The sequence below is a fragment of the Dreissena polymorpha genome, chromosome 5, assembly GCF_020536995.1.
Source record: "Dreissena polymorpha isolate Duluth1 chromosome 5, UMN_Dpol_1.0, whole genome shotgun sequence".
NCBI lineage: Eukaryota > Metazoa > Mollusca > Bivalvia > Myida > Dreissenidae > Dreissena > Dreissena polymorpha.
The window spans coordinates 115530213-115556488 of NC_068359.1; the positions used below are offsets into that span (position 1 = coordinate 115530213).

At 35.0% G+C, this 26276-nt stretch overlaps 1 long non-coding RNA gene across 1 annotated transcript; it reads right to left on the reverse strand.

Annotated features, from left to right (window-relative positions):
* On the reverse strand, positions 1–26026 carry LOC127882311 (uncharacterized). Its single transcript, XR_008050481.1, has 3 exons — positions 25887–26026; positions 16324–16440; positions 1–960 (listed from the first exon to the last, which is right to left on the reverse strand). It is a non-coding gene; the product is annotated as an uncharacterized LOC127882311 (long non-coding RNA).
* Between the last annotated feature and the right edge of the window lie 250 nt (positions 26027–26276).

Here is a 26276-nt window from a genome sequence, read left to right on the forward strand (position 1 = left end):
GACACCTGTATTTTAGAGAAGAGATAGAATGCAGTCAAGCATAAAAAGCATGAGAAACTCATGGAATAGCGCCTCAAGAATCTATAAAAGGGCTGAAACTTTCAATTTGTTCAATCACACTTTTAGACTCATTATGAAAATCTTTCAAAATGTTCAAGTGTGAAAAATGTGACAAACAATTTAAAGCAAAAAGGACTCTTGAACAGGCACATCAATGACAGACATGAAATTTAACATTTTCATTGTTGTGTACAAGATTGCGATATAAAATTTCTGAGACGCTACTATTTAGTCAACCATTTAACCTCAAAACATAACTTTTCCAAAGCAGAAGCATGAAGATTGGCTATAACAGAGCAAGTTCAGCCATCTCATTCCAATGAGGATGATATGTACATAATGGACGTCAGTGAAGTTGATTCAGTATTAGATTTTTTAGGAGAGCAGGATGAGGACCTAAATCCAAGTGAATTTTACTCTTGTATTAAGGACTTCGATTTTAACATTTTCACCGCCACCAGAATCAACAAAGCCTCGACTATGCATGGCCCCATTACCAAACCTAGGGCGCCCCTGGGTCAAACATGCGGCGTGGGGATACTCGTCGGCCTCTGCCGCGCCATTTCTAGTTTTAATTTTAAATTGTAGTTGACCTTGATTTATTTTTAAAGCCTGGTTTAAATACATCAACTATATTGTGCAATACAAACATCACACACAAAGCTATCTTGGGATGTAGGTTGTGAGACGCAGACCTCATGCAGCCATCGTTTGCAAACGTCGGATGATATCCATTTTAATGCCGTGCGGGTCTTTACAGTGGAGTGAACGAGTCGCACAGATATGTTTGCCGCACTTCATGAATCAGAAGTCTGTGTTTCACGACTAGTCTCGATAAACTGAAACATGGGCCTGTCGCAACATTGTGGGATGCTTTTTCCTGACCAAACATTCGGCAGTCTGGAAATAAAGTAAAAGTCATTCATACATAACGTAAACAAGGGACAAAATTGTCACAAAACCAGGTTTTCATTGTGAAAAAAAAATCTGATAAAGGGAGAAAACTCAAACTGAACTTTTGATATGACCAAAAAAAATTAACCCCCTTTGTAAGTTTTTTTTTTTTTTTAAATCTATTTTTAGTCGTGGCGACCTTGACATTGGAGATATTGACGTGAATCTTTCGTGGGACACACCGTCCCATGATGGTGAACAAATGTGCCAAATGATTTTAAAATCTCACAATGAATGACATAGTTATGGCCAGGACAAGCTCATTTATGGCCATTTTTGACCTTTGAACTCAAAGTGTGACCTTGACCTTGGAGATATTGACGTAATTATTTCGCGCGACACACCGTCCAATGATGGTGAACAAATGTGCCAAATGATTTTAAAATCTGACGATGAACGACATAGTTATGGCTCGGACAAGCTCATTTATGGCCATTTTTGACCTTTGAACTCAAAGTGTGACCTTGACCTTGGAGATATCGACGTAATTATTTCGCGTGACACACCGTCCAATGATGGTGAACAAATGTGCCAAATGATTTTAAAATCTGACAATGAACGACATAGTTATGGCCCGGACAAGCTTATTCCGCCAGCCCGCCAGCCCGCCAGCCAGCCAGCCAGCCCGCCAGCCAGCCAGCCCGCCAGCCAGCCAGCCCGCCCGCATTCGCCAATCTAATAACCAGTTTTTTCCTTCGGAAAACCTGGTTAAAAACCTGGTTAAAAACAACAACATTTGTTTGCAATAAGAAAAGCATTATATTCACTAGATTAAGTGTTCACAAAAAATACTATTTCTGAAAATAAAATTGCAAGAACGATAGTTTGACAGTGAAAAGTATTCATGTTTTATGCATCATAAATATACAATCACATTAAGACACAAAAAAACTACTTTTTATACAAAATAATATAATGGAGCAAAGAGAATGCTGTATTTCATTATATGACACATTAATAAATTAAAATATGAGTAATCTTCTTGTTTAACCTAATTTTCAGGGTTATTTGACAAAAGTGGGACTCTATAACACAGTTTGAAATATCATGACCTTTATAAATTAAAGGAAAATGCAAGGCTCTAAAAACCAATGCACCAACAGAAAGGTACGATGATTATATTCTACATTCTCCCATTATTTTGTTGAATAAAAGTTAATGAAGATCTTTACTAAGCAAACTAGAGCTTTGTCACAGACGTGATGTATACCCCCACGTGCCGCATTGACACAGACTATTTTGCATGCTGTCTTTACAAAACAAGAGAATTAAATTTATGGCGATTTTTTAGAATTATAATGCCATTATCATTTATGGCCATTTCGACTTTTGAAATCTTGAATTCTTTCGCATGACATGCCGTCCAAATTTATGGCCATTTTTTTACTTGTGAACTCCAAGTGTGACCTAGACCTTGGAGTTATCGACATAATTCTTTCGCATGACACATCGTCCAATGACTGTGAACAAATGTACCAGGTTTTTTTAAAATCTCACAATAAATGACATAGTTATGGCCCGGACAAGATCATTTATGGCCATTTTTGACCTTTGAACTCACAGTGTGAACTTGACGTTGCAGATATCGACGTAATTCTTTCGCGCGACACACCGTCCAATAATGGTGAACAAATGTGCCAATGATTTTAAAATCTCACAATGAACAACATAGTTATGGCCCGGACAAGCTCATTTATGGCCATTTTTTACCTTTGAATTCATGTTTTAAAGGCTTCATTTCCATCCCTTAGATACTGATGAGCAGCAAACAGCATAAAACCTGAACAGTCCGCAAGTGACTCGAGTTACTCGCAAGCTGTTCTGGTTTATGCTGTTTGCACACAGCCATTTTCACTTTGCTTCTGAGTGGGAAAGGGTAAAATAATTTATCTCCATCCTAAAAGAAATGTACTTTAAAAATGTACTTTACAACACACATGAAGTAAATGCATGAAGTAAACATTGGACTTTCATAAAATGAAAGTAAGCGATTGAAACAACAGCATGTGGTTGGTTGATAGTTGCCAGGATAAAGCATTAGACATCCTTCTTTAACATCAACAGGCACTAAATGTTTATGTTACCCCAGTTAAAACAAATCTTAAGTTTGCTGATGACATAACCAAGCCATATCAATACATCCCAAGAGTGCAGTATAGACATAGAAACCTATCAAGTCAAAGAATGGAAGGTGATAGATAAATGAAGCCAACACAGAATCCAGACAAACAAATTGTAATTAATCCAAAGAATAAAATTAGCAAAATGATCTAAGAATTAACCCAAAGGATAAGAAATGAAGCCAAAGACTACTAAGCTTACAGATTTAAGAAAACAAATGAGGAATCCGGCTATGTACATTAATAAAGTATATAGCATAAACAAGAAATTCAGTAAGACAGTAAAAAAACATATAATAATACATAATCCAGTCAAATAATATGGGAATTCAGACAAAAAGGACGGATTTTAGATTCCATTGAAAGAATAGGGAATCCAATCAATGAATCCACTTAATAAGAAATCAAGTCAAAGATTAATAAAACCAGCTAGGAGTCACAGAATATGAAATACAGAATACAGTCAAAATTGCTAAATTGTATGAGAAATCAAGTCAAAGAATAAAGAATCCAGTCACAGAATAAGAAATACAATCTTGCCAAATAATGAGATATCAAGTAAAAGAATACACACAATTAAGTGTCATTCAATAAGAATCCAACCAAAGAAAACAGAAAACAAACTGGCAAAGGATTAATGTAAACTACAACATTTACACTACTGGCATACCATACAAATTAACACAAACATCAATACCTATACTATCATAACCCAATCATTATACAAAGTAATGATAGAGTCAATAATGCAATACTTCAATGGAAATTGTGACAGGGTCATTGTATTATTGTCATAAACCTGCATAGCTGGGTTATACAAACCTCTGCTGGGTCATGATACACCTTTGAAAAAGTGGTTGATGGTTTGTTTGACTCTTTCAGTGCTGGAACCAAATTTTGAAGGCCTTTGCAAACAGTTTGGATCCAGATGAGACGCCACAGATCGTGGCGTCTCACCAGGATCCAAACTGTTTGCTATTTTGATAGTATTTTTTGAAAAAAATCGAAGAAAATGCTTATTTAAGAAATTAAGCAGACAACATTTTAGCAGACGACAAATTTCCCAGCATGCAAAGGGTTGATCTTAAGTGTGTCATTTGCTTGATGGGACACCTTGCTAATACAAGACCTTTCATACATAAATTAGTTACGGTTGGAAATAGATTAATTATCTAATTAGCGCTGACATATGATGCTCTCACATGCTAATCCCCAATTAGACAGGGTAGCGCATCAGTTTGGTTAGCTGATGAAGGCTATTTGTTGATGTAATGTTCTCAATCAAATAGTCATTAACCCATTTATGCCAAGTGGACTCTCCCATCCTTCTAGATTGGATCAATTTATTTCCAAAATTAGGGATGTCTAGTATATTTATTTCTATATTTAGAATATTTCTTACAGAAATTCCTTAAAGCAAACAGCGCAGACCCAGATGAGATGCCGCATCATGCGGCGTCTCATCTGGGTCTAAGCTGTTTGCAAAGTCCTTTTTTTCAGGACGCTAGGCATAAATGGGTGAAATTTTGTGTCATTGACCTATAAAAAATATGTTTGATATTTGAGAAATTATAATAAACAAAAGTTATGTGTTTGTAGGGTATATATTTAATTTAATGTGATTGACCTAGAATATGTTTTAACATTTGTTCGGTAGAAATGCGTTTTAAATTTGATATATTTTGTATCATGTTTTGATGTATGATATATATTTGACGGTCGGCTACAAATGAATGGATAATAAGATATGATATGTTAAGAATTTCATTTATTTGAAAACGTTGAATAAATTAAAAGTTGCATAAATTTCATATATATAACGGATGGTTGCAACTGAATGTCTGATGATGGAGTTGTATGGATTGGTGAATTTTAGCTTATGCAATTTTATACCACTATGACATTCTTTACGGCCAATATGAATGCTGATTTTGAGGGGAATAATGAAAAGTGAGATGTTTGAGACTGCTGAGATAACTGATCACTATATCAGGGTTACAAATTGAAATGAAGTTCACACTGTATGGTTTCTATGTAGTAAGAGAAGCATTAAAATTTGAGTCGCGTTTTGGGAAAACTGGGCTTTGAGCATGTGCATATAGTCTTGTCCCAGAGCATGTGCGTATAGTCTTGTCCCAGATTATGGTTTGAGGGTTGGGTTGGAGCGTCCTCATGTGCGTATAGTCTTGTCCCAGATTATGGTTTGAGGGTTGGGTTGGAGCGTCCTCATGTGCGTATAGTCTTGTCCCAGATTATGGTTTGAGTGTTGGGTTGGAGCGTCCTCATGTGCGTATAGTCTTGTCCCAGATTATGGTTTGAGGGTTGGGTTGGAGCGTCCTCATGTGCGTATAGTCTTGTCCCAGATTATGGTTTGAGGGTTGGGTTGGAGCGTCCTCATGTGAGTATAGTCTTGTCCCAGATTATGGTTTGAGGGTCGGGTTGGAGCGTCCTCATGTGCGTCTAGTCTTGTCCCAGATTATGGTTTGAGGGTCGGGTTGGAGCGTCCTCATGTGAGTATAGTCTTGTCCCAGATTATGGTTTGAGGGTTGGGTTGGAGCGTCCTCATGTGCGTCTAGTCTTGTCCCAGATTATGGTTTGAGGGTTGGTATGGAGCGTCCTCATGTGCGTATAGTCTTGTCCCAGATTATGGTTTGAGGGTTGGGTTGGAGCGTCCTCATGTGCTTCTAGTCTTAAGTGAGCTAAAAATATATCATGCAACGTTTTATCAGGCAGATATCAATGTGGTGGTATGATAAATTCTAATACACTGTGCTTTATGACTAAAATATCAGTAAATTACACATAGTTTGCATAGCATCTTGTTGAGATTTTTTCAAATCATATTATAAGTTAACAAATTGAATCTCAGCTCAGATATCCTTAGTTTGACCTATTAACAATTTTTCGACTCTTCGATGCCATCTGATCACAAGAAAAATCTGATTATTGAAAATAAAACATGTCCATTTTAGTGAAATAAGGGCTACACAGACCAAAAAATTGTCCTAAATTAAAAAAAAACATTCTCTTTTTCAACACAGGTTTCAAGGTTATATGAAAACATACTTTTATTCATATTTCCTGGTTTAGCATTTGCAATTAGTACACTGAATACAAACAAAAAAGAAAATTAAGAGTATTATATCAAGATTTCTTTGTCCATTATAGAAAGGCATTACAGAAATAATACCGGTACATGTTTGTTTCTGTCTTTTCTCATCAAGATCGTTTTTTGTATACAGAGGGTAAACAGAATAGAGCTATCACTACAGGTGATACAAACATACCCTGCAATACCAAATACACAAATATAGACAAACATGTTTCATTGTGACTATAAACTATGTGAAAAGTGATATTTCATTTGAATGTGACATTTTAAGATGCTATCCCGCTTTTAATGATATACAAGGCGCCTACCAGGCTACTGAACACCTGAATATATGCTATCCAACTGAAATAAATCCACCTATCCTAAACGAATTAACATAATTGATGTGGTATGTGATATCAAAATTATATGACAGAGTTGTTAATGGTATCATATTAACACCAAAAAAATGTTATTTTTTAATTCACCACATGACATGGCAGTAAAGTTTTATTCGACTGAAAAGAGATTATAGCTGATATGGTTACGAAATGTTAAATTTTTATATCATTATAAATGTAAATTTAGTTACCACGGGAATATCATGTTTCTTTGTATGATAAATACCCTGCTTTGGAATTTGTTAATTCCATCTTTCAATTGAATCACATAAAATGAAAATGAAATACATAACAAAATATTAAGAAAAAAGCAAGTGTTATACAGAGGATAAAACCCCTTTCCATAAACCCCTTTAAAAAGCTATGTGCACTAATAAGGTAAAGTAATTATAACTTGGCATACAGGATGTAAACACTGAAAAGGGGTGTAAACAAACCAGAGCTGTCCCAAGCAATCTTTGTGACCTTGACTGTCCCATCAAGCTTTTTATTACTGCCATTAAGTTAGCATAAATGTAAAATTGTATTCAGTCCATTTTTGGTGGACAACTTTATGCTTTGGATTAAGTCTGATGTTTCCTTATTTCAGCCATTTCTCAAACAAGTGAATAAAAAGGAATATGAAATACACGTACAATAAACTATAACACTGACAAGTTGACATGAACACGCTATTATTATGCAAATCACATAAACTGGTTACTTAGCTGAAATTGCATGTTGAAATGAATTTGTTTAAATTAGCAATAACACATGATCTATCTGACATCAAAATATATCATTTTTGCAAACCTGAAAATAATACGCTGTAATTATTATTAGGGAGACATGCCTTATGCGTGACCATTTTTAAGTTTCGCCAAGCTGTATAATGCTCAAATATGACAACTGACATCTAAGTGTTACCTTAACCTTTAAGGGAACATGAAAGAGGTTTCTACATGTAACTGTTAAACACATTTGGCAAGTTATTTAAGAAGTGCATAATTACTATTGAAGTATCAGTTTGGATTGACCATTGACCTTTTAGTCTGACTTTGAGCCGGGAACATGGGTCTTAACACAAACTGGTGAACATTTGTTGTCAGTTATTGCTCCATTAATGACAAAGTAACAGTTTGGACAAATTTTACCTTCGACCTGTAAGTGTGCCCTTGACCTTTAAGTAAGGTAGACAGGTGTAACATGTTAAACACCGCCTCCTAATGATGGTCTTTTGTAATTATTAATTTTAAAATTGCATGCTGAATGATGTGCTGAATGATGTAGTTACTGTCTGTACAAACCCGAACACACACATACATACAGTAACAGACACACAAATGTGCACTCATACACTCAACCATTTTTACAAATAATTATCGTTGTTTCTGAAGATGTCTCAAATAAAAAAGAAAAGAAAGATATGTCAAAGACATTACCCACGTAAACCATCTATTGCTTTGTCAGAGGCTTTGCAAATCTGCCATGGTTTAGTGCATGTGCAAATAATTCAGGAACATTTACATAACTTCGATTGAAAATTGTGTCATTTTACATCTACATTTAGTGGTAATTACATATTTTAAATCAAGCACTTAACAAATTTAGAAATAGTTCACTTCACAGACAATTGGACGAACAGTAAAACTGCCATATTCCACCCTACTGGGGGCATACAAACAAAAATTGCACTGGGGGTTCAAAACCCAGGACAAAAAGAAGCAAATACTAAAACATAACCACTAGACTTGCCTGCCCTGAGGGTTCAATACCCAGGACAACAAGGAGCAAATACTAAAACCAACCAATGCGAAAGACATCGGACCTCGGACAAATCCGATAAAATTCGACGAGGTCCGATAATATTTCCCAAATTGTCGGACCTCGTGTCCGACAAGAAAAACAAAAAAAACAATATGTAAAACTTTGATTAAAAATGAACACGAAACTAGGAATATTAAAAAAAGGTCTAATTCATGTTTATTTTACTTCGATAGATTATTTAACTTTAAAATCAATTTTCCAACCAGTCGAACTGGCTGTCTTTGCTGGTGACGTAACAAACTCCAAGCGCGATTCTTAGAACCAGTTAAATATTGCACATTGTTTCGTGACGTAGGCGACGCATAAATGACATCATGGTTGAATTAAATTTTACTGGTTTCGAGCATTGTGATGATCGTAAATAGAAAGCGGGGAACCACACGACCGTTGCCTGTCCCGTGTCAAGATTTGATGAAGAAGTAGAAGTGGCTGTGTCAACGATCGCGAAAACGTGGATAACTTTTTGATCAGGTGATTCCGTTTTCATATTGTTAAACGTTCTTGTAGTACCTTTATTTTTTGTAAATTTGTAATCGCTTCATTTTTGATTAAAGTTTGATTAGCGTTTAATTCGTACTAATATTCGCTCTATATATCGACTTTACTTGCTACGGAATTTCTTAGCTGGATCACAAAATTACAGCTCCCGCGAATAAAATTCGTAGCGAGTCAAGTCGAGATATGAAACTAATATTAATACAAAATAAACGCTAATCACTTTCTTACTGATATCATGATATGGCTGGAAAGTGAGCGGCATTTAAAATTTAACAACTTTTAATAAAACGGCGAAACATACTTGTCTCGGCACGGACGAAAAACGAGGTCCGATAAAATCTGGCGAGGTCCGACAAATTTTAAAAGTTATCGGACCTCGTGTCCGACAAGATTTTTGCGTCTTTCGCATTGGTTGCTAAAACATACGGAATCCTGATAGTGCCATATATAATCTTGCACTTCTTTCATCAAGGGCGAAACTAGAAACACGAAGCGATACTTGATATTTTTCTTGACAGTCGCGGCGACCCACGATATTTTTCTTAAAAGTCGCGGCGACGCACAATATTTTTCTTGACAGTCGCGGCGACGCATGATATATTTAATTCGATATATCGACCTTGTGTAGGTGATGATGATGTGGTCGATCTGGTTCTGGGTCCTGCTGTCTGGTGATGTCCATGTAAGTTTGTGGATCTCCTTGTGCGCGAACAGGGTCCCTCCTATGACCAAGTCGTTCTGTTGGCAGAATTGACTAGTCTCTCCCTGTTGTTGGTGATCACATCCACTCCATGTCTTCCCATGGTCCTCTTTTTGTCTTTGTTGTCGCAGCAAACCTTAGCATTGAAGTCGCCGAGCAACATCAGCATGTCGTGTTGGGGGATGTCCTTCTTGACAGTCGCGGCGACCCACAATATTTTTCTTAAAAGTCGCGGCGACGCACAATATTTTTCTTGACAGTCGCGGCGACGCATGATATATTTAATACGATATATCGACCTTGTGTAGGTGATGATGATGTGGTCGATCTGGTTCTGGGTCCTGCTGTCTGGTGATGTCCATGTAAGTTTGTGGATCTCCTTGTGCGCGAACAGGGTCCCTCCTATGACCAAGTCGTTCTGTTGGCAGAATTGACTAATCTCTCCCCGTTGTTGGTGATCACATCCACTCCATGTCTTCCCATGGTCCTCTTTTTGTCTTTGTTGTCGCAGCAAACCTTAGCATTGAAGTCGCCGAGCAACATCAGCATGTCGTGTTGGGGGATGTCCTTTGAAACACTTTGAAGGCGTCGTAGAATGCATCCTTTTCCTCTTCTTCTGCGTCGTCTTCTTCATATATAGAAACTTAATAGCATTGATTTTAAAGGTTTTGTAAGTATGATTTAAATTACAGTAATTAAACAATTGCAATATCAAAGCTACTAATTCACAAAAATCTGACATGCAAATTGCACATAAAGTTATACAAATAAAATGTTGATAAGTTTCCAATTCTTATTGGAATGGGTTAAATAAACCATTGGCTAATTTGCTTAAATATCATATTGAACATTATTCAGCTTAAAGGAAACATAATAAAACAAGAAACCGTCGGAGACCGGTGATCAATGCTCCCCAAAGGGTTTTTTTGTCACAATATTGCACTATATATTCAGATAAAAGGAAACGTCTTGAGGGCACAGTAGTTGGGGGGACAATAATTGCTTTATAGAAAATTTCAAAGGGCGATAACTCTGTGAATATACATCCGACCAGACCCCGCTAATAATACGCACATCTCTTCTTGGTAGTGAAGCTTCCCATAAAGTTTCATTGAATTACGGTCATTAGTTGCTGAGAAATAGCCCGGACAAGAATTGCACTATATGTACAGTTAATGGAAAATTTCAAAGGGCCATAACTCTGTGAAAAATCATCCGACCAGAACCCGCTGATAATATGCACATCTCCTCTTGGTAGTGAAACTTCCCATAAAGTTTCATTGAATTCCGGTCATGAGTTGCTGAGAAATAGCCCGGACAAAAATTGTGCACGGACGGACACACAGACGAACAGAAGAAGCGGCGACAATATGCTCCCCCCAAAATAAATTTTGGGGGAGCATAAAAAATGTTTGTGGATATTTGAGCATGTCTATTTCACACAAAGGAATCTTCTTTAGGTGTAAAATATCTCATTTGTTGAGCTATTCAAAATCCTGTGGGGAATATTGAATAGTTTTAAAACATTATACAAACTGGTTGGACCATAGAACATTATTTTGTTCCCCATAAAGCTGTTTGAAATGTTTCTGAACTAAAGGATTACAGTAGCTTAAAGGGGTATACATGTAATAACGCTGTTTTTAATTTACTATAAACCTTATTTAAGCAATACATATTCTCTCTTTTCAAGCAGAAATTTATAATGAAACATTGTTATATTTATGAATTTTTTTAGACAAGATTGAAAAAATGCCCTTTATCACTCACCTGGGTTATGGGGCATGGCCAAAATTTACCCCGGGGGCATGTTTTCAACAGTTTTTTTTCTCAAAAAGCCAAAATCTGAGGCCTACACCATTCATCAGAAGTGTATTAGAGTACAATGCATTATGGGACACAACTTTCATTGGACGAGCAAATTTTATTTAGATTAAATGCAATACGATCATGTACAAATAATGTTTTATTGTGTCATACAAATTATGAAAAAAAAGTGCTTCCTGGGAACTTTCTGATAACCGTAACGGGTAAAAATGAAAATGAATATCTGTTAACAGTTACACTGCGTTAGCATGTATATAAATCATCTTCATAATTTCATTTATTTTTCTTACACATACAGCTCTGATAGGGAATACATGTAATAAACACTGACTCTTTAGTTTTTCACAACTTTATTGGCATTACACAACAGATAAACACCAATTAGCTGTCGAAAGTGGTTTAACCTCTACACAGTTAAAAATCTAAAATTGGTGAAACGGACAATAAAGCAATGAAGCTGTGATCGTCGCTATCTTTGTACCGGATTGCTGAATTTTGAATTTCAGATTGTCAGTTTGCGAAGTCATTTTTTGCCATTTCCCCATCGGCCGAATATTTATTATTTCGGTTATTTACAATGTATCCTAGTTTGCGGAATGCATATTTCCAATTCCCATGTTGCCGACTCCTTTTCATCGTGAAACAAGGTGAATGACGGCCAAACAACGCGGTAAGTAGCGTGTCCATCCCCCGGGAAGTGTCACCCATCGAGAAAAAAGAACACTGCTGACGGGCTTTTTGTTTAAGTACACTGTGTCTGTACTGTAGTCAGGCAAATATAAAATATGGGCTCTCAGTTGTAGTGACAGCCATTTTGTAAAAATGTTTTTTGTCACTTTGACCTTGACCTTTGACCTAGTGACCTGAAAATCAATAGGGGTCATCTGCGAGTCATGATCAATGTACCTATGAAGTTTCATGATCCTAGCCATAAGCTTTCTTGAGTGATCATTGGGAAACCACTTTACTATTTCGAGTCACTGTGACCTTGACCTTTGACCTAGTGACCTCAAAATCAATAGGGGTCATCTGCCAGTCATGATCAATGTACCTATCAAGTTTCATGATCCTAGGCATAAGCCTTCTTGAGTTATCATCCGGAAACCATTTTACTATTTCGGGTCACCGTGACCTTGACCTTTGACCGAGTGACCTCAAAATCAATAGGGGTCATCTGCGAGTCATGATCAATCTACCTATGAAGTTTCATGATCCTAGGCCTAAGCATTCTTGAGTTATCATCCGGAAACCACCTGGTGGACGGACCGACAGACCGACAGACCGACCGACATGTGCAAAGCAATATACCTCCTCTTCTTCGAAGGGGGGCATAAATATGAAATGACATTGAAATCCTTCTAGGAATGCACAAATTACAGAGATGATACTAATTTCATACAGAATACTCACACACATACACACACAAGAACTCAGAATTAGAGGTAAGGTGTGACTAAAATATGCCCTCCTCAATAATGGCCAAATGTTCGAACAAGTTCGTTAAATTGCTGATCACCAGTGGATTTTAAATTGAAAGTTTCAGCTATGGTTCTCATATTGCAGCCATTACTAGTCAAAGGCTTCGAGTGATTTGGAAGGTATGATATGAAAGAAATTCAATTTATTGTAGATCTTTTTCAAATTGCCTGACACTACACTCACACAAAGAAATTTGCGGAGCGATTATATCTTATAAATATATTACAATGTTCAGGTATTCAATGGGTAGGGTAATCTGATTATACGAGCTATTGAAGCATGGGTACTGAATAATTTTTAAATGTCATAATTGGACCTAAGAACATTTTTAAGGCATAGCATGTCCATTATAATTATTTAAGAGTGTTATCAATTCAAGTCATCAAATAAGCAATGTCAAGTTTGTGCCATTAGTATTGTCAGAGAGAAATATGTTAATAGATCTGTTATTCAGCTTTTAAAAATGTATTTCACATTCCAATAAATCTAAGTTAAATTTTATACTCCATGTACATTTCTGTTTTGCAAAATTATTGTAAAGCTATTGGTTGGTCACAAGTGATACATTATCTTGTGCTTCTAAATTTCTTAATTTTATAATCATACATGTACTTCACATATTTATACATAAACCATAAACTGCAATAATGGGGTTAGACTTTACCATGGTTTTAGATAGAGTTTACCTGTCTGAATATTGCTGATCTAACAGTAAGTGGTTATTTGTTGGAAGAAAGTGTCAAGACAAGGAAAATAAATGAATGCCAGAATTTGTGTATGGATATCAGTATGTAATATCTGAATACTATAATGATAACTATATAAATCAGTTATGATGGCCGAGATATTAAGTCTTGTTTGTATATTCTTTTAGCAAAGATCTTTAATAAGTAATAAGTCATATATAATAACTGTATATTCAAAACAAGAGGGCCATGATAGCCCTGTATCGCTCCACTGTTTTTTCTTTGCGAAAAAAAACGTGCAATGCGCATGGGTTGAAATGTACTCAAGCATGTGACTTTCTCTTTCTATCCCTCGTCCCACTGGGGGTTTAAAGTTGGAAGGGTGAGCATTTTTATAAATGGAAAAAGTTACTAGCGTGTTAACTAAACAGACTTAAAAGCCCGGGAATTGTTGCACAGGTCCTTTGCTTATAACGTAGGTACATTTATCTCTCCAAAAGATATTGTCTTTCTTTCTATTTCACATATTTTTAAGACGCCGACGATCAAATCTACGCATTTGATTTGAAACAGATTCTCAAGACCCATAGGAATGAAAATGCCTTAAACCTTTACCAAACGACACATTTTGGACTTTCCCAATTTGAAAGAGGTTGCAGATGTCAATTAAATTAAAATGGAATATGAAGGAAATGATCAGGTAGGGTAGAAATAATTGTGATAAAAGGAGAAATTGCTCATCAACCCACACATCCCTTAGACCAACAGGCCTGAGAATATTATGATAATCTAAAGATTATTTCTTTATATTTATAAATGTTTTTAATTAAGTAATACATTTGACTTCTAAGATCAATTCATAACTTATATTAAGAAAATTATAAAATGGTCAGAAATATATATGGATTGTTGAGCAATTGACAAACATATCCACAATTCATGAGTCACGATTCACAAATGGAACAATGAATCATTAGTTATTAAAAAGCAGCATATACGATAGTTAAGAACATTGCACTTCATTAATTTCAACACCTTCTCTTGGATACAAAGTTTGAGTTTACCTTGCAGTATCATATATTGACTTTTCTTGAAATAATTATGTTCATGGAAGTTGTGTTTTTAAAATCAATAATATATTATTAAACTGGTTTTAACACTACAAAAAAAGACATGAAATTAACATGTCATCCAAAATATTTTCATCCAGATATATGGTCACTTTCAACATATTTAAATAAAACCCGACTTTTTTCAGTTTGTAAGAAAAACATTCATAACACATATGTTCTTACTTCAATGCCTTTGTAAGCAGTCACCATCAGACCTAAAATGGCACTAAATTACAGGGTTTTATCTCATGTTTACAAGATGTTGATGTTGTTGTTGGTCACAGCCAAACGGCCGCAGTAATCTCCACTGGTAAACGTCATATGTTCAGTTTTGTGACCCCCGGGGCCGGGTCAAATTTGAGCCCAGGGAAATAATTTGAACAAATTTGGTAGAGGACTATTAGATATCACTACATACCAAATTTAGTAGCCCTAGGCTCTATAATTAAGAACAAGAAGATTTTTAAAGTTTGCACACAATAGGCCTTATTTAAGCATATGTTCATTTTTGTGACCCCTGGAGCAAGGTCAAATTTGTTCCCAGGGGCATAATTTGAACAAACTAGGTAGAGAACTATTATATGTCACTACCTACCGAATTTAGTAGAAATAGGTCAAATGGTTATGGACAAGAAGATTTTTATAGTTTGCACAAAATGGGCCCAATATAAGCATATGTCCAATTTTGTGACCCCTGGGGAACGGTCAAATTTGATCCCAGGGGCTTAATTTGAACAAACTTGGTAGAGGACCATAAGATGTCATTACATACCAAATTTGGTAGCCCTATGCCATACGGTTAGGACAAGAAGATTTTTAAAGTTTGCACAAAATAGGCCTTATATAAGCAAATTTTCGATTTTTGACACCCCCAGGGCAGGGTCAAATTTGACCCCAGGGGCATAATTTGAACAAACTTGGTAGAGGACTATTAGATGTCACTACATACCAAATTTGGTAGCCCTAGGCCCAATGGTTATGGATGTAAAGATTTTTAAAGTTTTCACAAAATAGGCCTTATATAATAAGCAAATTTTCAATTTTTTGACCCCCCAAGGCAGGGTCAAATTTGAGTCATGTTGGTAAAGAAGTATGCACAATATTAAAGCAATATGTCAAGGGACATAGGAAATATTTGGGGTGGTTCGCAAACTTTTACATAGAGTTATTAATAATATGCATATTCTAAGTGGAAAAAAGGCCATTATTCTTATAAAATGATTGATACAGTTGTCTGCTCTTGTTTGTAAGTTGGGGTCATGTTGGTAAAGAAGTATGCAAAATATTTAAGAAATTTGTCAAGGGACATAGGAAATATTTGGGGTAGTACGCAAACTTTAACATTTGCACGCTTACGCTTACGGGAAGCCGATCCCGGGTTGAGTAGGATAGCTCCACTATATATATTTCATATACAATAGACAAGCTAAAAATTAATGTCTTCTAGTGCATCTGGGGCATCACCAGCCTTACCAGCTGTTTCACAAGAAAGAGAGCAATCCTTTGTCACAACTTCCATAAACTTGTCTGCGTTGAAGTTTTACAAGAATGGTTGAATATGAGCACCAAATATATTCTCTCCCAAGTACCTTGGTATGTTTTGCTGGTTGTGTGCATGTTGCAATGTTGGTGGAACTCTGGTTGAGCCAAGTTCTGGACCACTGTTACCGTCATATCTTCTAATGGTGAATCATTGGCATCATCTCCTGCATCACAAAATCGAAAGCTTAATCACAACATCAATTTACATAACTGTCCAGTGTCCATCTAATTATTGTATTCAGGAAATGATTCATAAGACATGCTTGCCAAGAATTGTATGTTAAGAACTCATTTTGATGAAATAAAGAGTTTTTGGAGGTTAATTCTTATTTTCAAAAACCCTAATTGAAGGGCAAGTCATCATTTTGATAAAATGAATTGTGTATCAAGTCCTCACTTTTATGATAAATCAATTGTATGTCAAGTCCTCACTTTTATAATAAAATAAGTTTTGTGTAAAGTCCTCATTTTGATTGATAAGAATTTTTTTGAGAAAGTTCTTATTTTAAAAAACTGGAGTCATCATTTTGATAAAATGAAGTGTGTATCAAGTCCTCACTTTTATGATAAATCAATTGTATGTCAAGTCCTCACTTTTATAATAAAATAAGTTTTGTGTAAAGTCCTCATTTTGATTGCAAATAATTTTTTTGAGAAAGTTCTTATTTTCAAAAAACCTAATTGAAGGGCAAGTCATCATTTTGATAAAAAGAAGTGTGCATTAAGTCCTCACTTTTATGATAAATCAATATGTGTGTCAAGTCCTTACTTTTATAATAAAATAAGTTTTGTGTAAAGTCCTCATTTTGATTGCAAATACTTTTTTTAAAAAAGATCTTATTTTGAAAAAACTAATTAAAGGGGAAATCATCATTTTGATAAAATGAAGTGTGCATTAAGTCCTCACTTTTATGATAAATCAATCTGTGTGTCAAGTCCTCACTTTTATAATAAAATAAGTTCTGTGTAAAGTCCTCATTTTGATTGATTAGAATGTTTTTGAGAAAAATCTTATTTAACAAAAAAAAACTACATTGTAATTGAAGGAAAAGTATTATTTTGATCAAATGAATTGTGTATCAAGTTCTCACATTTATTTGAGAAAATTATTATTTTCCAAAAAAAAAAATTGTAGGACAAGTCTTTATTTTCATCAAATGAATTGTGTGTCTTAAGTCCTCACTTTAAATTATATAAAGATTTTTGGGGAAAATTCTTATTTGCAAACAACTAATTTAGGGCAAGTCTTCATTTTGATAAATAAATTTTATATGAAGTCCTCACTTTTATAATATAAACAACAAGAAAATTCGTTTAATTGATATCCCCCACCAAATAAATTTTGTTTATTGATGGGTGAATAACTTAATTAAAGCTTATTTGTAGGGTTGTGCCTTTTCTTACTTTTTTGTAGTTACATCATACAAAAAAACAAAGGGCAATATCTCTTATTTAAAAAAGTGTAGGGGTATGGTTCTTGTGCATGGAGCTTCTCCTTATTAATATCTATACGCCCATGAAGTTTCATGTTGAAAACTTGTATCATATCTGAGATATAGCCCTGAAAAGTTACATCATACAAAAACAACAAATGGCAATAACTCTCATTTAAGAAAGTAAAGGGTTATGGTTCTTGTGCATGGAGCTTCTCCTTATTAATATCTATACGCCCATGAAGTTTCATGTTGAAATCTTGTATCGTGTCTGAGATATAGCCCTGAAAAGTTACATCATACAAAAACAACAAAGAGCAATAACCCTTATTTAAGAAAGTGTAGGGTTATGGTTCTTCTACACGGCACTTCTCCTCATTGATATCTATAAATTCATTAAGTTTCATGATGCAAATTCTTATAATTATAGTTTCTGAGATATAGACCTGAAAAGTTTGTGATGGACAGACTAACAGATGACAGACTGACAGACTGACGGACAACACCAAAACTATATCCCTCCGCCTTTGGCGGGGGATAAAAATGTGTCAAGTCCTTGTTTACTTGACTTTGTGTTATTCTGTGATACATATATAAATTGCATTAAACGTAACAAGAAAACATTGCTTCTAAACAAACATTAATTTAACTAAACAATTAATACTGTGTGTCAGAACTGTGTTATCTAAAGATAATTGTTATTATTGCTGTTAATTGAGTACTTTATGAAAATAAACACTAAAATAATCAACACTTTGTGAGTTGCTTTTGCGCGTCTTCCTAACTACGAACTGCGTCTCAAACACCAATCATCCACTGTGGCATAATGTATGTTCTATTATTTGTGTGACACACATATTGACATTTTCTAAACTGTATTATATAAAATTTCATTAAATATAAATTATGGTTTTGCTATACATGTATTGCAAAATGTCAAATGTTTGTTGTAGACTTAATTAGACTAATACCAATTGAAGTCTGTGTTGTTTTCACACATTTAAAAATTATCAATTTTACAGATTTTTGAAATAAAGTAGCTATTTAACATAACAAGCGGGCCATGATGGCCCTTAAGAGCTCATATGAGTTCACGGACACAAATTTACCTGATAGAAGGCATGAACTTAGTAAAAGAAAAATATGATAGACCTAAAAAAAAAAGACGTGTTCATAAGGCACAGTTGCCCCCACATTCCACTTTTGTCGCAAAACTACGCTTATGTCAAACACAACCTGTTAATAGCCATATTTGACTATTGACCTGTAAGTGCGACTTTGACCTTGGAGTTCAGCCTTCTCATGTTAGCCATTTGTAAGCATTAAATTTTGGAAGTCCCAGGCATAAAATTGCACTTCAATGCTAAGAGTATAATTAAACCATTACAATGTATCACATTATAATAAATATTAATTTTTAATTTAATGTGTTTTGAACAAATGTACGTGGGTCATTCAAAAGTTGTTGTCTGGTAACCTTTTGTTGATTTAGTTATTCCAGGGTATAATCTACATGTGCGTCTCGCGTCTATGACGCACAAATTAATATCGAAATAGACGCATCGTTTTGAAATATGTGCGTCCACTCGGACGCATTGCTGAAGTGTATCCATTACCGCATACGCGAATCACGATAAGCACAAACCATCTTGTGTATGAGTCAAAAGTGTAGCAATGAACGCTGAGTTAAATTAACCGAATGAGGCTTGAAGACTCCAGCAAGTCTTTTGATTGGCTCTAGTCGAGCCGCTGATGTATAATACAAACTAATTAGAATCTACCTTTTAAATAGAATGTGTTATGATATTTTCTCGAATCCCCGGATGAAAACCTGCTTTAACTTTGTGTAACTTAGTCATATATAATACAGAAAAAATGCCTCCGAAACAAGGTGTTGAAGCTTAATCCAAAACAAACAAATCTGGCAATACCTTATATTTCTGAAAGTTTTATTGAAGTATAAAATTGAAAATTGCCTTTTACAAAAAATGTCACGCAAAACCAGTACACTTGGGGCAATTTTAAGGATATTGTTCAATATATTTTGTTAATGAAGCAAGTTATTGAGAAGAATTTTCACATTTAAGTTAATCACATGGAAACACTTCTGTAAGATAGAAAAAGAACTCAAACATGCTTAATGGTATGAAAATAAATGCATGTTTTATTTAGGCTTCATTATTTTTTAAATCACCCATAGGATATGATGCGGCATTTGTCTTTACGGAATATAAAAAATATCAATCATTTTTACCCGGAACTTGGCGCTGTAATAAATTTGCTATTCTGTGTGTTCTTTTACCAAGCTTGATTAGGAATTTTTGAAAACGCGCAATGGAGAATTTCTTTCACCATTAAAAATAATAGTTCACGGATTCAAACCATAATACCTGATTAATATGTTGCTACAGTGGATTCCTGTTCTGAGCATACCATGTCAGCAAAAATTATGCTAATAACAGGAATATGCTATTAACAGGAACACACATTTTAGCATAAATATAGCAACTGGGGGCATACAATAAGTCAAATCTGTTAATAATTGATCGTCAAAGTGAAATGTAAATGCAACATTGTATATGATTGATGTTTAAGATAACTATTTATCAAATGGAATTGTATTCTAAGGTATTTGCATTTGCATTTGAGCATTTTTTAGCAGATTTAAAGCATATTTTCTTGGCATTCTGAGAATGTTCTATATGCTATAAAGACTTTAAGTGAATTCTGAATATTGGGGTTAAAAATTATGCTATTAATAGAAGAAAAATACATTAAAATATAAGAATTAATCTGTGCTTTGACATTCTATATGCTAATAACATAAATATGCTATTATCAGGTATGCTAATAAGTAGAATCCAAAAATTATCCTTCAGTCTGACAGAATTTCCTAGCCTGTCAGACCAAACATCTGACAGATTTTTTTACATTTAGCGGTGTCTGACTTGGCTTCTCACTTTTGAGTTCATGATGCTTAATGTTTTAGATTCAACACTAGTTTCTTCAACCTCACGACACCAGAGCTCCTTTGATGCAAATATACTTAAGTGGTATTAAGGGATATATTTTTTTCCCTGCAAATTGCGTTTAGTTCCTCACATCTGGTTAAAAATAAACCTGTTACCCTCCGATTGACTGTCAATTTATACAGCAAACTCCAATACATATTCCTGTTTGTATTCTTGTATGAAAATGTCCACAACATATGGGCGTAGTTATATGGGGACTGAATATTCAAATACATGTAGGTTAAGAAGTACAGTAAATGACATGACAAAATGCTGTTAGGACATATCATCATCCTTAATTCTAAACCAGCTATACATGACATTATTCTTAAGAGGGGCATTTCAGAATAAAGATAAAAAGATACAAACGATTCGCAATGGAAAAATTATTTCCTGCAAATATTTTTTATCGAAATTATTTCCGTCAAGACATGTTGTACAATAGCATGCCATGATTAAAATGAGTGTGTAAAACAATGCCTAAACTCTTTCTGCAAAGTTTGGGAAGTCTGCTTTAGGGACATTTAAATGGAAGGACAGATGAAAGGTAACTCATTATAGTGCCACCAATGTTATTATTATGCAATTTTTTCGCAGTTCAGAGCTGAAAATAACATCCCAGAACTTAATTATCCACTGCCAAGTTATTCAATAAATAGTAAATTGTAAACATTTCAATTATGAAAAAATAAACAACTTGTAATTCAGACACAACTCACATTTTACCTGTTGTTAGCTTTGAACAAGCTAATTGGCCTCGGTGAAAAATAATTTACATTGAAATTGAGAAAAGTCCTCGAGAACTCAGTGCCCCAGATAATTATTTGGGAAATAGGGTTTTCAACCATTGATTTTGAAAAATAGGGTGATTTCATTCTTCATATAGAGTGAAATGAGTAATAAAAATGCATACCTTAAAATAATTGCTGATTTACTTCCGTTGACGCTGCACACTTGTATTGATTCAATAGAACTGTAAACTATCATCATAAATTTTAATAAACTGATGTTTCCTAATATCTTAAATCCTTTAAACTGTCCATGATATAAACTTTAAAAAATGTCGACAATTTCTAACCAATGACATGCCTTTTTATACTTTTGACAGGTTTGTTAAGTCACAGACTTTCCATCATGTTTTTTGGATGTCAACTCAACTGCTGTATACACAGTTTCTAACAAAATCGATAACACGAATGATTCGGCACTTATTGGCTCTTGCTTTCTTGATTCAAAAAAGTTTGCGATCGGCTGATATTTTTGCGCAACATTCTCGGACGTCTTTCGACCTCTCTTAGCTATTTTTATTTCGCATTGTAATAGAAACTGAAAGTACAGACGCTTTACAAATACATGCACAATGGGCGACGAATTAGGTCAGATTGAAAACGCATAGCGTTTGAATAACTATGACCGTTTGCTGAGCTTGCTGAATGTAAGCGTCACCGCGTTACGATAATAATTCCAAAGAGAAAATACCTAAAATGAGCAAATCATTTTTAATCGAAGTTTTGTATCGTTAATTTGACGAATTTGCGTAAAAGTCAAATTGGTTGCGTTTTCAATACTCATGATATTGTATTTCTTTGCATTTTTAAACATTTTAATAGGGTGAAAGACGCAGATACGCAGCTTATCTGGGGCACTGAGAACTGGTTAACAGACATGATATTTTGGATAATTGTAAAAGTTAGGACATGTATGGGGAGAACGAGAAACGTAAACAATGTTAAGGTTCATGTAGAGGCTTCATTTTGAAAAATGTGGGACCCCTAGCATTGAACTCAAATTTGACTAAAGGAAGAGTGCCACATTGATAATGTATACATATATGCTTTAATGGATGTTTTTCCTTCAAACTGCTACCAATTTTGTACATCAACGTTTCATAACATCCACAAAATCAATCAAAATACAAAGAGATTTTAACACTAAAATATACATTGTTTTCAAAAATCTGAATCATGTTTATTCCACGTATTTCGGCGGAAAATTATATAACTAGTGAATGATATCGACATTGACGAGGGCAAGTTACGCTTAAATAGTAAAAAAAGTTTGCATATCTAGAAATATCAAAACTCGAACACATGTCATTTCATCACCATGGGGGCAGCCATTTTTAAATTAATAAAATAGAAAGAAACATGCTAAAAACTCACTCATCGCCTAATTGACATTCCATACGGTTGACGATGACAAATGCATTGGATTGTAATCTTTCCGTTGATGTTTGCAAACTGCACGATCAGACCTCATAAACACTCAAAAGAATAACTATGTAAGAAGTATTTCACCAATGTTTACAATCGTTGTCGAATCACATATACTTTATTATTGCGCATAAAATAGTACGCTTACAGACTGACAGAAAGATCTAGATTACTCCGTTCAATTCATCACGGTATACTATTCTATTGATAATATATAATAATACATCGCTTTAACAATCTAAAAGTAGTAATAATTCTTTTAAACGGAGTTTTTAATAACGAAAGTGAAAACAACGGAAGTTGGTTGGATATTCTGTGAGATGCACTTCGGCTCCAGAAAAACAATACAAATTAACTAAAAAGACGTGTGGGGGACAATTTTCAGCTGGAAACTATTTCAAATAGGGTAAGTGATGATATCTCTACGCGGTCATTTCTGTTATTTAGTGCGATCTCTTGCTGATTAATGTTAATAGTTGTTTTACAAGTTGCCACCAAACTGTCAAAATAAGCATGTGTTATCTCAGGTATGTGTATACACATACCCGGTTTTCTCACCACTGCACGTGGTTTCGACCAATTTGTTTTGCACGTTTTTCTACGGATCACAGCGATGGCCACGCTTTCAAATGGGTAGAAGGAATCGAAATATAAAATCAATCGTTTTGCCAATTTCTTTATATTCCTTTACAATTTTATATGTCGTCTGCAATCTATTTCAATTTGAGATGGTTTAAAATTTGCAATTTGGTTGAGAGGTAAATAACAAAATTGTTAAGCCTTTGAAATAGAATTGTGACTCTTATTATCCACCATACCTGGATTGTTAAAAAGTAGTTACGTTTTAGTTCAGAGGCGTATCCAGAAAGTTTTAAGAGGGGGGGCTCAACAGGGGAGGGTGCGGGAGGGGTGTCCCCTTCCGTCGTCGATTTTTTTTTTAATGGCACCTTGAAATGATGCGATTTCCTGCTATCTAATCAGCATTTTCATGATAAAAGTGCATGTAAAACAAATAAGAGCTTGAGTTCACACATCAAGTGTGACAGACACACGGACAGACAGACACACAGGGGTAAATCAAATGTCTCTCAAACCACTAAAGTGGTGGGAGACATTATCTGTATCCATAACTTTTTTAACAGAGTTAGATGGGTGGACCTCTTATTTAACCTTGTTGGATATCCTACTAGGTCAACTTAGGTACAACATTAAAATGTTTATGTCCATGTCCCTATGAATGGAAAGCAGGCACACAGCGGACAACCTGTCCTGACCCATTGATGATCTTAGTTTTGTCTTAACAAGTCCTTGGGCACTGATACTCCTTTCACACTCGCATGATGTGACAGGGAACACACATGATATGGACAAAACAGTGTAAATGATGGGGTACAGCTGGGAATCACAATGTGCAACAGAGCCCTGAAGGGTAGTAGGTGGGTTGGGTACACCTTTCCACCTAGCCTTCCATATAAAGTGCAACTCAGCAGGGAGGGACTGAGGGGAAGGGAGATCATCATTGAACCATTCAAGGTCACTAGCACTGATAGGAGAGGAGCACATTTGTTCAGTTATAAACTTCAATCCCATGACTGCCTTAGTCTGCAAATCACTGAATTTGGTGTCCATTTCGTTCACAAAAGTGTCAACAAAGGGAGTCGTTAGGTTTCTTGTGTAGTTTAATTCGGTTGTTGCTGCCTCGATGTTGTCACGCTTTAAGAAAATGATTTAGTTTCATATAGCAAAGTAATTCTTCATTTTTGAGTCTTTTTTAATTTTAAAAACTATGGATGAACATCAAAGCAGTAAGCCTGATTTAAAAAAAAAATAAAAAAAAATAAAAAATAATTGCCATTCATTAAGTGTACAGTTGAATTTCACTGGCAATAACTTGTTACTCAAAAGGATTATCACTCTAAAGAGCTAATACCAATTAAATTCATCAAAGAAATTACCGAAAAAATAATTATGAATGTCCATTGCGTTCGTCTAAACTCTTTAATTGCTGCCATTTGTAAACATTTATCTATAGCTAAATGTATGGATGAATGTGTCTTCTTCAGCCAATCAAATAGCACAGTTTATTACTTACAGTCAATGAAGCGTGCACTTAAGCTGACGAAGGTTAGATCGTCTGTACACATGCCTGGGGGCTAATCACACAAATCGACAGCTGTTTATGGCTTAATTAGGGACATATGACAGGAAATACACAAGTGGATTGAAACTGTAAGGGGCTCATTTTTATTAAAAATCGTGTCTAGCCAGCCAGCTGGGGGGGCTTTAGCCCCCTAGCCCCCCACCTAAATACGCCTCTGTAGTTATTTTTAGAACTATGTTTAGGATATTTATCCAAAAAAGGCAGTTGAATAAAAACTCATTTGTTGTTTTATGACAATAATTTTCTGTGAAATGTTGCTAACTTGACCTTGTATATGTATATAGCTTTGTATTTATTCAACTTAAGGTAGTGCATATCATTCCTAACTTTAGATTGAGATTTTGTAAATTAGTGTAAAAAAAGTATTGGTTTTAAACCAAAATACGAATAAAGCACACAAATATTGAATGTCAAAAATGTGTTTATGTTATTCTATCCGTCTTTAGCTTTAAAATGATATATAGTTTGACCATATTGTACCACATTCAATGAAGAAAAACCAAAGCGAAGTTTTAATGAATTTTATCCCCCCCATGAACCTTAACCAGAAAGGCACAATCACAGGCAATCGGCACCTGTGACGGAAGCAATTATTAAGAATCATTAAGAAAATAAATCGATAGAAACAGAGAACCTACACTTGCGCACCCATTGAGCAATTCTTATCAGTCATCGTCGTGATTTTCGCAAAAGTTTTAACAGCCGTTAGACATTTATGATCGATTTTCTTATTAAGCGAATGGCAACAATTTTTTGATCGACTAGTTTGCAGCCAAAATATAAAGCACTTACCGCGTGTCAATGTTAAACTTTAAACAGGTCGTCACATAAACTTGCAGAAGATGTGAAAAAGGCACCATCATGGCAGCAGCCATTTTTTCCAAACAAACCAGTTTCGCACCAAAAGGCAAATATAACAAGAGTTCTGATTGGCTAATGCCATAATCTAAAAATAAATGCTGGTCGAGCAGGGTTTTTCTGCACGAGCAGAAAAAATGCTGGTCGAGCAGTAAATTTGCTGCTCGAGCAGCATTTAAATGCTGCTCGAGCAGCATTTAAATGCTGCTCGAGCAGCATTTTTTTCTGCTCGAGCAGAAGTTAAAGTTTCGACCCCTTTGGTATCCCATAGATTGATATAAAAGCATCTATTTAAGTTTATCTACATCACCACAATTGTGTATG